The 12,784-nt window shown below is 38.5% G+C and overlaps 1 protein-coding gene and 1 long non-coding RNA gene across 5 annotated transcripts in view; one reads left to right on the forward strand and one right to left on the reverse strand.

Moving 5' to 3' along the window:
• The window catches only part of LOC109039284 (uncharacterized), a 142,399-nt gene extending 135,526 nt beyond the window's left edge, over nt 1–6,873 (reverse strand). For 2 of the 4 annotated variants that reach the window (XR_011900350.1, XR_011900351.1), the window contains exons 1-2: nt 6,442–6,863; nt 5,802–5,953 (exon numbers count right to left, since the gene is read on the reverse strand). This is a non-coding gene — a long non-coding RNA (uncharacterized lncRNA). Of the gene's footprint in view, nt 1–5,801; nt 5,954–6,441 lie in introns of all 4 variants that reach the window. The other 2 variants (XR_011900349.1, XR_011900348.1) reach the window with 2 other exon arrangements.
• LOC109039286 (cytochrome P450 6k1) overlaps nt 1–12,784 on the forward strand; it is a 350,075-nt gene that overhangs the window by 271,661 nt on the left and 65,630 nt on the right. The gene's annotated exons all lie outside the window — the stretch shown is intronic.

Raw genomic sequence — 12,784 nt, forward strand, 5'->3', positions numbered from 1 at the left:
GAGAAGGGTGTGCTATCTTAGTATCAGAAAGCACTACTTACAGTGACAATCCTTTTGGTGGAAATGGGTGGTTTTGAAATCAGACCACATTTTGCACAAGAAAGTATTATTCCTGGCTCCTTTTAGGAATGACACAAGTGCCATCAATTTCCCTGTCCAGATTTGTGCTTTCACGGATATGAGCCAGAAATATTACTTCCTCATAGCGGAAAAACCATATATACAGTAAAAACGTGCCCATCCTTTCCCTCCAAAAAAAACCCCCCATAACGATTGTGGAAAAAATTTACGAACATCCCGCCCTACATTTGAGTTTAGAATGTAGGTACACTGAAAACAATTTTCTTGAGATAATATTTTGGCTTAAAGCGTCGTTTCTGGTCCACAATTTTTATTTTCTTTTTTTTTTTTTAAGTGAAATCCGTGCGTATTCAAACTCAACATCAGCTCTTTTGAGTTGAAAAAGCGTCGTTTAGTTATCGTTAAATTATAGTTTAAAAAAAAATATGACAAAACGCACTGTTTCTTCAACTCAAAAAAACCAAAGTTTGTCGACAAGAAACGACTTTTAAGGTCAAAATAATATCTCAAGAAAAAAATATGTTCAGTGTAAATACAGCAGGCTATGAAGTAATAGGTTTGAGACCTATTCGTCGAGGATTTAGCAAAATCAACGCAAACTGAGGCGCGTAATTCGTCAACACTTAGTGGAGTATCAAGCTCGGAGACGGAAGGATAATTTATCATAATCTGCCTATCACACCATTCAAGATGAGATTTTAAAACGCCCTCCGGTTGAAAGTTGGGAGGAGGCGGAGGAAAAAATAAAGCAAGGGTCCCCGACAGCTTCCGAGACAGGATTTCCGATGATACTTTTCAAAGGGCTCAAGGCGTGGGCTGTAGTGGGGTGAAATTTATGATGCCTCGCTCCTCGTTCTCATAAGTATAGCGCAAGAGTGGAAGTGTAAAGGAGAAAGTTCTGAATACAGATGAGAATAACACGCATTCTTGCAGCGAGGTAGAATGAGCCAAGTTCAGAAGAAACACACCGAATTTCGTTGGGGGGAGGGGGGGGGGGCAGTTTCAATTCAACTTGTCGTGAATTAAATCGAAAAAAGTCTGTCAACAGAGTGTCCCTCCATAGACTGATTTAGTGACTTCGTCATTCGATGTGATATCGAGCTCTTGGTTCAAATTCAAACAAACACAGAACCTTGTTTCACATTCGCGCCCTTTGCGCCATGATGGTAAAGTGCGTCCAGTTGTTTCTACGATCGAAAGTTCTCGTGTTTAATGAGTCGTCAATTGATTTATGACCGGTCAGTAACTAAATTTCAATAAATGAATACAATTAGCTCATGAAAAATTCGTACATGAGGTTATGGTTTCTTTTGGTTTGAACCAAGAGTTCGATTTTATATCGAATGATGCAGAGTCCCCTTATACCCAGAGTTACGACATCTTAATTCTGGTCGGGCTTGGTTGGGCTGAAAGTGGCCTAAAAAAATCAAAATCACAAAATCTGATTGGTTCTCGCTCATGGAGTCACAAAAGAGTGCATACCAAGATGGCGAAGGCTCGAATGTAAACTAAAATAATGGTAATATAACTTAATTCTAATTTATCAAAAATAAATTGTTATTTTCATCGCACCAAAATGAAATTAGATTAAGAAATTAATCACAAATCAATCTCATTTGATTTTATTGCAATTACTTTGGTCACATTTTGATCAGTTCTGTTGATGGTGTTGTTTTTGGAGGAGTCCGTATTCTTATCTCTCAATATCGTTCATTTGGGTGCACACTTTTGTGACACCGTGGCCAGCCCATGCTCAAGCCGTTTCGGCACGAGAATAACAAATCTTTAATTGGATTTCCGAAATTCTGAATATCTTGAAAATGACGGCGGAAAAATGGCGGAAACTTGGTATTACGGTAGTTTACAGATGGATTCGCGTGAAACTCGGGGATCTATTGGTTTCTGGCTAGAAAAAGGTTATTTCGCATTACATTTTTGAAATGCTAAGTACTTTCAAAATGGCGGCCGAGTATCATACGAATCCATCAGTAAACTTCCGTAATACCAAGTTTCCGCCTTTTTTTCCGCCGTCATTTTGAACTTATTGAGAATTTCGAAAATCCAATGAAAAATTTGTTTTTCTGCCGAAAAACTCTCGGATAGGTACCTAGTTTCATGCAAAGCCACCTACAAGCAGCCTAAATATTCTCTTACCGCTCTAGGTTGCCATTTTGAAAAGGACACGATTTTCCGGAAAACCAATGCCAGATTCGTTTTACTCATCCGCGAAAAACCCCTGATACCAGGTTTCGTCCCAATCCGTCAACAAAAACGGAAATGTCAAATTTCCGTTATTTTCAACTTTGACCATTCGACAAACTTAGGTTTGCCGGTAAGATTAATCGATGTAGGCGATTTTCTCAAGTGAATCTGTACTTTTTTTAAAATTCAACATTTTCTGACTTCAAAGCTATCAATAAAACTTAAGAGTTTTTTTCCATGGATTTACAAATAACATAAAAAACTACACACATTTTTTTGTTACAAACATTGCAAATAGTTGACATTTTTACAATTTTGTACATATATGTAAATTGGCTCTGCTATACTGAAGAAAAGATGCTTAAGAGTAGGTACCAAGTATTTTGCGACGCTGCGCGCTGGTATGGAAAGAGAGCTATACCGCATCGCGCCGCTTAAAGTTGACAAGTTTAAATTCAGTCTCATTTACACGCAGTATTTCTGGGAATTGAAGAGCCAATTAAACGAACATCGGGGTAGCACTCAAGACCCGCAGTTTACACACGACACTGATTCTCGAGTTGTCATGCCTTGTCCTGGACGAACCCTAGATTTAACTAGTTTCCCCTCATTTCCGGCGCATGATATTTCACGGAATTGCATCCGATGAAAACCAACTTGCACCTCACGACTCTTGGATCTCACCCGTACCCATGCTAATCATGACGCTATGGACCAATTTTGTGACGTATTTTTTCCTCACCGTTAAAAGACGCATTTTTATGAAGAATTTCCTTCCAGTTTCTCACAAATCAGAGTCATTTTTCTTTTTTTAGGGATGGGGACGTCACACAAGATGATCTCAACTTTAAGGAGATATCAGGGGGGAAAAGAGCACTGGGTTGTTTGATGATAGGGACATTTCCAATTAATTGTGGTTGTACCGCAATAAAATAGGTCACCCTAAATAAATGTAGCGGTACTACCCCACTTTGAGTTGTGGCACTTTGGCACTACCACGATTCATTGGAAATGTCCATATCATCCAACAAATTGGCGTATGGTGCAACAAATTTAGGGGATAATCCCTAATACTTTTTCCAGTGATCCATGGACAACTGACAAAACTGCAGGAGAACAATTTTATAAGGGGATTAGTAAGTGAAAATTATTAAGTGCTTTTATGCTGGGAAACGTATATTTATACAGTTTGGGCGCGGATCGCATGACTTTTTAAGTTACATTGACGTAACTATGACGTACCAGAGGGAACTATGTACACAGGATTTTCGCACAACACAACACAGTCCCTTTTAGCATAAATGGATAGCATTTTGCAATTCGGAACTATAGGCAGTACGGTAGGTTTTCAGGAGAGCAACTTTTGCAAAAACCATTGGCGTTTTTCCTCAAAACGATCAATGTTGCGGTTAGATGGTTCATTTTATAGCTATGGAGTTTCTTTAACACCCTGTATTGACAGATTCTTCGAGACATCACGCTGTTGCCAAATATTACAAAAAAAGGCTATAGTTCCTTATTGCAAAATGAAGAATCCGGGGAAGCTCATTTTGCAATTAAGAACTATAGATTGTTTTAGCACTGACTGCATAGGGGAGACGACCCTGGTGTCACTATTACACACTGGAGGGTTAACCCCAACAGAGAAAACATCCCTTCCTCCCATCATACCTGGAAGGGGGGAGGTGCATTGTCCCTGCGGAAAGATATTCTACCAAAAACAGGGTGTAACAAAAATATGGATATACACTACTACTATGGATGTACCTACAGACATGCTAATATTTCGAGAATGGTGGCAAATATAAACATGCCATTTGGACGGAAGAGTTTATAGATTCGATTGACATGAATCGATCGGAAAATGAAAGCGTGAATCGATCGACACCGATTCGATCGATAAATTATTAAAAAACCGGTGTCATGAATCCGACATGACCGACATGAATCGATCGAAAAGTTGGAACGTGAACCGATTGACGTGATTCGATCGGCACTGATTCGATTGACGACTGTGAATTGATCAAAAACCTGCGAATCGATCGACAAATCCGTGAATCGATTGACAACCCCGTGAGTCGTTCGAAAAATCCGTGAATTGATCGCATAAACTTCTATTATCAAGAGGAAAGCTCACCTTGAAAAAATACCAATAAAAATTAAGATTATTATTGGAGCTACTTTTATACTTGGATTTCATTTTGCACGCAAAAAGGAACCTGGAGCATTCCAATGTCGCTACCCTAGTGGAAGTGAGCTATCCGCTGCGGACAGCTAGGTATCCGCAGCGGATAGGTAGTCTGTGCAGGTATCCGCAGGCTCGAGTAGCCATCCGCCACATGAGGTTGCACAGGGTGGTCAGGCAGTTCCAGGAAATGCTGCAGGAGCCTGCGAAGAGTGGCGGATAGGAGGTATCCGCCACCCCGGGTCACCTCAAGTAGGCTCGTGCAGCTCTCCGCAGCTTTCCGCAGCCATTCGCAGGCTCCTACCAGCCTGTGCAGCTCACTAATTACACTGTTTCTGCACACAGTGGGCAGTTTGTCATAAGGAGGAGAAATTCAACCCAAAAATCAAGTTCCTTTCTTAGGAGAATAGTATTTTATTAAATAATTAAGTCAGGAGAAGAATATTTTACTAAACAATTAAGTCAACATTGTTAAAAAAAATTAATTTTGTATTTGAATAATGCTAATCCAAGGATTTCATCTAAAAACTAGTCTCATTTCTGCTTTAAAAATGCCAACAGCCAAGAAAATTCAATTTTATGCCATAAATATATGTATAGGGCACATGTCAAAATTCTGATGAACCGTGAGATGAATTTCACCTTATGGATTCCAGGGCTCATCCGAAAATGGACATGTTCCATGCTGATCCGGGCTAGGCTGAAGCATTTTTTTAAATTTTAAAAGTCCTTTGTAATTCTCTGTGTATCATACTTTTGAAAAGTATTTGTTCACTCACAAATCCAAATTTTAATAGAGGGAGCAAGTCAACATGTGTGATGAGCCATAAAAAGCATGTATTCATATTGAGTCCAGGGCTCATCCTAAAATGGAAAAGCTGCCTTCATGAAAATATGCAACTGTGAGCTGACAAATACTCTCCAAAAGCAAAATAAACCGAATGATTAAATTGTAAAAGGAACATCATTCCAGCTTTTGAGATTGAAATAAGTCTCCTGAGTAAAAAATTAGAAACTTGATTTTCGGCTAATTCCTCCTTCAAAATGGATCATGTGTTTAGAGGAAATTGGATAATAATTCAAATTGAAAGCTCCAACAATCCTGTTTTCAATGAGTAAATAAAGGCTCTCCATTAAAATCAAGTATTTCAGGGCTTACTTGAATTTCTTCACACAGTCACTCACCAGAGTTCTAGGAACATCTTTCGTAATGTCACTCACTGATCACATTTCTATTGATGGAGCTTTGAAAGAAAATCACGGTCCAAAATTCCCCTTACACACATTCCTATCTCTTTCAGCATGCCAATTAATATGTAATAGGTAGCTGTACCTTAAAATTGTTCCTTTGGTTCCTTATAGACTCCACATTCATTCATGTGACCGCAGACAGAGGAGGCTCCAGGTTGGCATGATTTGACTTGGTCTCTCGCAAGATTTTCGATCGCCTTGACAAAACTCTCTGATCTTTCTGCAGCTCTGTGCCTGAAGAAGAAACTTCAAAGTGAACAAACTTCTTGAAATAAGTAAGTAAATAATCTCTCATTCTCTCCTTATTTTCATGACACATAACAAATCATTGTACCTACTTCATGCCAAACTTATCTTCTCACTCTAAAAGTGCATTAATTTAGTTGAGCTGTTATCAAGTAAAATTGCAGACTTGAAAACCCCCGATATAAACTGAGTCTTTGCATGCAAGTACATTGAGGTTACAGGCACAGAAAAGTCAAATGGACTCCTCAAAGCTGAGACGACAGTCGAACAGTAAAAGCTAATCATTTTTCTGGTACTGCAAACTCAATCGCTCTCCTGAAAATCACTGTATCTCAGAGCTGTTTAGAGGTCCTGTCCCATTAAAATGTAAATATGCTGTCATGTTTCCTCGATCAAAGCGAGTATTTTTATTAGATCTGGAAACAGTAAAATTCATACCTCACAATTAACGCTATTATAATTGATAGTTTGCTTACCAACAGGTCTGACAGGGCTCAATTTCATGATACCAATCACAAGATTGATCGGCGTCGAAAAATAAAAACGAACTGAATCTCAATTCCAAAATCACATTGTTAGCACACTTTCCCATCAATTCACCAAGAAATCCTTTCAGTTTTTTGAGAAATTACATACTCACATAAAAAATACAACTGTAAACAGTGCGAGACTTGCATTGCGATGCAGCGATGAGATGAATTTAAGGTTAGAACTGTTAGCTGCCACATCGTGTGAAAAAAACATATCAAAGTCAACTCGTTCAGCATCTCTTACTATTTGTATTAGCGAGCAATTCGTGCGGCTTGGCAACGGTGCGCCGATGACGTATCAGCTGACTGTCCCGAGATATTTTGCGTACTTGCCAAGCTGAGAAGAAAAAATTGCAAATATCGCTGTAGATGGGGAGTGGTAAAAATCGATTATTTTTTAATACTGATTATAATTAAAGATTACAATCACCTTATTTTACTAAAAATGTACTTTTCCTCTTTTTCAATTTTTTTTTTTGGCTGAGTATGCTGTAAAAATTTCAAGTTGGCTTTTTTTCTCTTCGTGAAATTGAAATAGGAGGGGAAATTTTGTAACACCGCAGTGAAGATACGCGATTATTAATTTTGGCCAGCGAATTATTACTTTTGCTTTACCATTGCATTCATCAGTTTTTTCCCCTCCCTCATCTTCTTGAACATGAAACAACATGATCTTATTTTCGGGACCAAACAAGGAATTTTTTTTACATTTGTAACTAATAAAATAAAAATTCTGGTATCGGTCAATGACCTATATCTTCCCAATCGGTCGCAGTTGTAGGTGAAGCGGTCATTTTATAATTGACCCACTTTAACAAAAGGTCTATGCGTCGAAGGCTCGAAGGTAAGGACTGAAATTGAGGGATAAACCTATTTTCTTAGCCAGTCGAGTTTATAGGTGAAGCGGTCGTTTTACTGACCCAGTTAACAATCGGTCAATGTGTCAAATGTAAGGAATGAGACGGTAGGTTCTTTTTCCCTCTTCACCCCTTTCTCTAATTTTCAGCACGGGGACTTCCGTCGATGAACATCCAGCGACTCAAAATCGTTACGAAACGCTTCGATGAATGCCCCCAACAAACCCCGTGCGCCGGGAATATCAGAAGTACTTTTGCGGTATCCATTCTTCGAAGGATTACGTGATTTTGGAATGTCCCACACTGGAGACAGACCTTGGATAACATTGTTCAACACACCTGTAGCTTAGCTCTCATTGTAAATTGCCCGACCGGTTGGGGATTGGGGAAATACGGACTGTTATGACCGTGGAAATTGATCCAAAGGTTCCAATGCGAGTCTCTCAAGCCAATTTCGGAGGTAACAGCCTAAAATCTAAGCTGCTTAAGATGATAGTTATTGATCGATACGAGACTCCCTTTATTTATTTATGATTTTTTTTTTTTTTTACCGACAAATATAGAAAATTTTTTTTTGTTTGGTCCCGAAAATAAGATCATGTTGTTTCATGTTCAAGAAGATGAGGGAGGGGAAAAAACTGATGAATGCAATGGTAAAGCAAAAGTAATAATTCGCTGGCCAAAATTAATAATCGCGTATCTTCACTGCGGTGTTACAAAATTTCCCCTCCTATTTCAATTTCACGAAGAGAAAAAAAGCCAACTTGAAATTTTTACAGCATACTCAGCCAAAAAAAAAATTGAAAAAGAGGAAAAGTACATTTTTAGTAAAATAAGGTGATTGTAATCTTTAATTATAATCAGTATTAAAAAATAATCGATTTTTACCACTCCCCATCTACAGCGATATTTGCAATTTTTTCTTCTCAGCTTGGCAAGTACGCAAAATATCTCGGGACAGTCAGCTGATACGTCATCGGCGCACCGTTGCCAAGCCGCACGAATTGCTCGCTAATACAAATAGTAAGAGATGCTGAACGAGTTGACTTTGATATGTTTTTTTCACACGATGTGGCAGCTAACAGTTCTAACCTTAAATTCATCTCATCGCTGCATCGCAATGCAAGTCTCGCACTGTTTACAGTTGTATTTTTTATGTGAGTATGTAATTTCTCAAAAAACTGAAAGGATTTCTTGGTGAATTGATGGGAAAGTGTGCTAACAATGTGATTTTGGAATTGAGATTCAGTTCGTTTTTATTTTTCGACGCCGATCAATCTTGTGATTGGTATCATGAAATTGAGCCCTGTCAGACCTGTTGGTAAGCAAACTATCAATTATAATAGCGTTAATTGTGAGGTATGAATTTTACTGTTTCCAGATCTAATAAAAATACTCGCTTTGATCGAGGAAACATGACAGCATATTTACATTTTAATGGGACAGGACCTCTAAACAGCTCTGAGATACAGTGATTTTCAGGAGAGCGATTGAGTTTGCAGTACCAGAAAAATGATTAGCTTTTACTGTTCGACTGTCGTCTCAGCTTTGAGGAGTCCATTTGACTTTTCTGTGCCTGTAACCTCAATGTACTTGCATGCAAAGACTCAGTTTATATCGGGGGTTTTCAAGTCTGCAATTTTACTTGATAACAGCTCAACTAAATTAATGCACTTTTAGAGTGAGAAGATAAGTTTGGCATGAAGTAGGTACAATGATTTGTTATGTGTCATGAAAATAAGGAGAGAATGAGAGATTATTTACTTACTTATTTCAAGAAGTTTGTTCACTTTGAAGTTTCTTCTTCAGGCACAGAGCTGCAGAAAGATCAGAGAGTTTTGTCAAGGCGATCGAAAATCTTGCGAGAGACCAAGTCAAATCATGCCAACCTGGAGCCTCCTCTGTCTGCGGTCACATGAATGAATGTGGAGTCTATAAGGAACCAAAGGAACAATTTTAAGGTACAGCTACCTATTACATATTAATTGGCATGCTGAAAGAGATAGGAATGTGTGTAAGGGGAATTTTGGACCGTGATTTTCTTTCAAAGCTCCATCAATAGAAATGTGATCAGTGAGTGACATTACGAAAGATGTTCCTAGAACTCTGGTGAGTGACTGTGTGAAGAAATTCAAGTAAGCCCTGAAATACTTGATTTTAATGGAGAGCCTTTATTTACTCATTGAAAACAGGATTGTTGGAGCTTTCAATTTGAATTATTATCCAATTTCCTCTAAACACATGATCCATTTTGAAGGAGGAATTAGCCGAAAATCAAGTTTCTAATTTTTTACTCAGGAGACTTATTTCAATCTCAAAAGCTGGAATGATGTTCCTTTTACAATTTAATCATTCGGTTTATTTTGCTTTTGGAGAGTATTTGTCAGCTCACAGTTGCATATTTTCATGAAGGCAGCTTTTCCATTTTAGGATGAGCCCTGGACTCAATATGAATACATGCTTTTTATGGCTCATCACACATGTTGACTTGCTCCCTCTATTAAAATTTGGATTTGTGAGTGAACAAATACTTTTCAAAAGTATGATACACAGAGAATTACAAAGGACTTTTAAAATTTAAAAAAATGCTTCAGCCTAGCCCGGATCAGCATGGAACATGTCCATTTTCGGATGAGCCCTGGAATCCATAAGGTGAAATTCATCTCACGGTTCATCAGAATTTTGACATGTGCCCTATACATATATTTATGGCATAAAATTGAATTTTCTTGGCTGTTGGCATTTTTAAAGCAGAAATGAGACTAGTTTTTAGATGAAATCCTTGGATTAGCATTATTCAAATACAAAATTAATTTTTTTTAACAATGTTGACTTAATTGTTTAGTAAAATATTCTTCTCCTGACTTAATTATTTAATAAAATACTATTCTCCTAAGAAAGGAACTTGATTTTTGGGTTGAATTTCTCCTCCTTATGACAAACTGCCCACTGTGTGCAGAAACAGTGTAATTAGTGAGCTGCACAGGCTGGTAGGAGCCTGCGAATGGCTGCGGAAAGCTGCGGAGAGCTGCACGAGCCTACTTGAGGTGACCCGGGGTGGCGGATACCTCCTATCCGCCACTCTTCGCAGGCTCCTGCAGCATTTCCTGGAACTGCCTGACCACCCTGTGCAACCTCATGTGGCGGATGGCTACTCGAGCCTGCGGATACCTGCACAGACTACCTATCCGCTGCGGATACCTAGCTGTCCGCAGCGGATAGCTCACTTCCACTAGGGTAAGATTGTGCAACTTTTTTTACCTTGAAAGTACAAACTAATCATTTAAACTAGTTTCATATTTACTCCCAATAAACTATGAATTCAAAGACGAAAATTAACATCGTAAAGTTTACTTTTTGCAAATAATGTACCTAAGTTGCAAAATCCCAGCAACATTGAAATACTCTCAGTTCCTTTTTGCAAAATGCAATCCAATTGGTTGTTGCTGCAAAAAAATAGTTTCCCGCAACCTCCTATACAATGCTCCAGTGACCACATCAGATGGCCCGAGCACAAACTTCTCAGGAAGAAAAGCTTTCCTCTTCCTGGTTTTTCACTTAATACCCGCCCGAGTTTCGCATATCGACGGTGTAAGTCGGCAATCACATAACTCGATTTGCGACGTCGCAGACTTCCTGTCATACTTTATTTTTTAAACAGAAAACTACTCGACGGCAATTCTTTAAAACTGCCGTGATTTTTCTTCTCTGTGCGAAGAAAATTCTGCATAAACTTCAAGGAATGATGTCAATTTGTTCTATTTGAAAAAAATAATATAGAGGCGGAGATTTTCACTCACCGCAAACGAGTTACCTATGTGATTGCCAACTTGCACCGTCGATATCTTCCGTTTCTCCTCATCGCAGCTTCCATCAAATCGCAATTGCCCGGAAACTAGGACCGCACATCTTATCTGATACAATCGTTCGCCCTTTAGAACAATTTTGGGGGATTAGGCTAGACTAGTCGATGAGTCAACTGTCGGTCTAATTTCATCACGTGAACACAGAAGAAAAACGGAGTAAAAAAACACTAATGTGTGATCAATTTTCAAGGACAATTCTGTAATTTCTCCTACAATTTGAAATAGATTAAAACGCGTAATATCCAAAATCTAAGCTCGGATTCAGATTCATCATAGAAAACTGATGCGATTTCATGCATCAAATTTTAGAATAGCGTGAAGGAAAGAGGTTTAATGACGTAAAAAAACACTAATGTGTGATCAATTTTCAAGGGCAATTCTGTAATTTCTCCTACGATTTTAAATAGATTAAAACGCGTAATATCCAAAATCTAAGCTCAGATTTGGATTCCTCGTGAAAAATTGATGAGATTTTATGCATCAGATGTTAGAATAGCTTGAAGGAAAGAGGTTTAATGACGTAAAAAAACACTAATGTGTGATCAATTTTCAAGGACAATTCTGTAAATTCTCTTACGATTTTAAATAGATTAAAACGCGTAATATCGAAAATCTAAGCTCAGATTCGGATTCCTCGTGAAAAATTGATGAGATTTCGTGTATCATATGTTAAAATAGCGTGAATGAAAAAGGTTTAACGACGCGTATAGATTCTGTCATACTGCCCGTTTGAACTACGCCGCCGCGCCGGTCGCCCGAGATGCAACCGAACGGGGAGACGCCGGCGCTTAGCTAAGCGTTCGGTTTCGTCCCGAGGAATTTCTCACGATAAATTCTTATTCTTCCTCCTCCGCTGACCCACTGAGCACTACCCATGTTGCCTGGTTGGATTCATATGCTCGAATCAGTATGTCTACGTTACGTCTCTTTCCTTCACGCTATGCTCGGGTATGATACATGAAATTGTATCAATTTTTAACGAGGAATCCGAATCTGAGCTTCGATTTTGGGTATCACGCGTTTTAAGTCACATTTTCCAACTTCAAAAATCCGAAATGGCGGACGTGGCTAAAAATGCTATCTCGGCTCCTGTTCGATGGATTTTTCTGAAACTCGGTGTCAGGGTATGATACATGAAATCACATCGATTTTTTACGAGGAATCCGAATCTGAGCTTCGATTTTGAGTATTACGCGTTTTAAATCAAAATCTGTCAAAATTCAAAAAATTCAAAATTCGAAAATCCGAAATGACTGAGGTGGCTTAAAATGCTATCTCGGCTCCTGTTGGATGGATTTTTCTGAAATTCGGTGTCGGTAGGTATTTTTTGACGGGAAACTCGAATTTTTAGTCCATTTTTTAACATTCTCAAATCAAAGATGGCGGACGTGGGCTCAAATGCTATCTCGGTTTCTATTTGTTCGAGTCTTGTGAAACGCGGTGTTATATGGTGTTTTTCAACGGGAAACTCGAATTTTTAGTCAATTTTTGAAAATTCTCAACTCCAAGTTGTTGGATGTGGCCTAAAATTCTATCTCGGTTTCTGTTCGTTATAGAGCTTTGTGA

Source organism: Bemisia tabaci, chromosome 8, assembly GCF_918797505.1.
Source record: "Bemisia tabaci chromosome 8, PGI_BMITA_v3".
Taxonomy (NCBI): Eukaryota; Metazoa; Arthropoda; class Insecta; order Hemiptera; family Aleyrodidae; genus Bemisia; species Bemisia tabaci.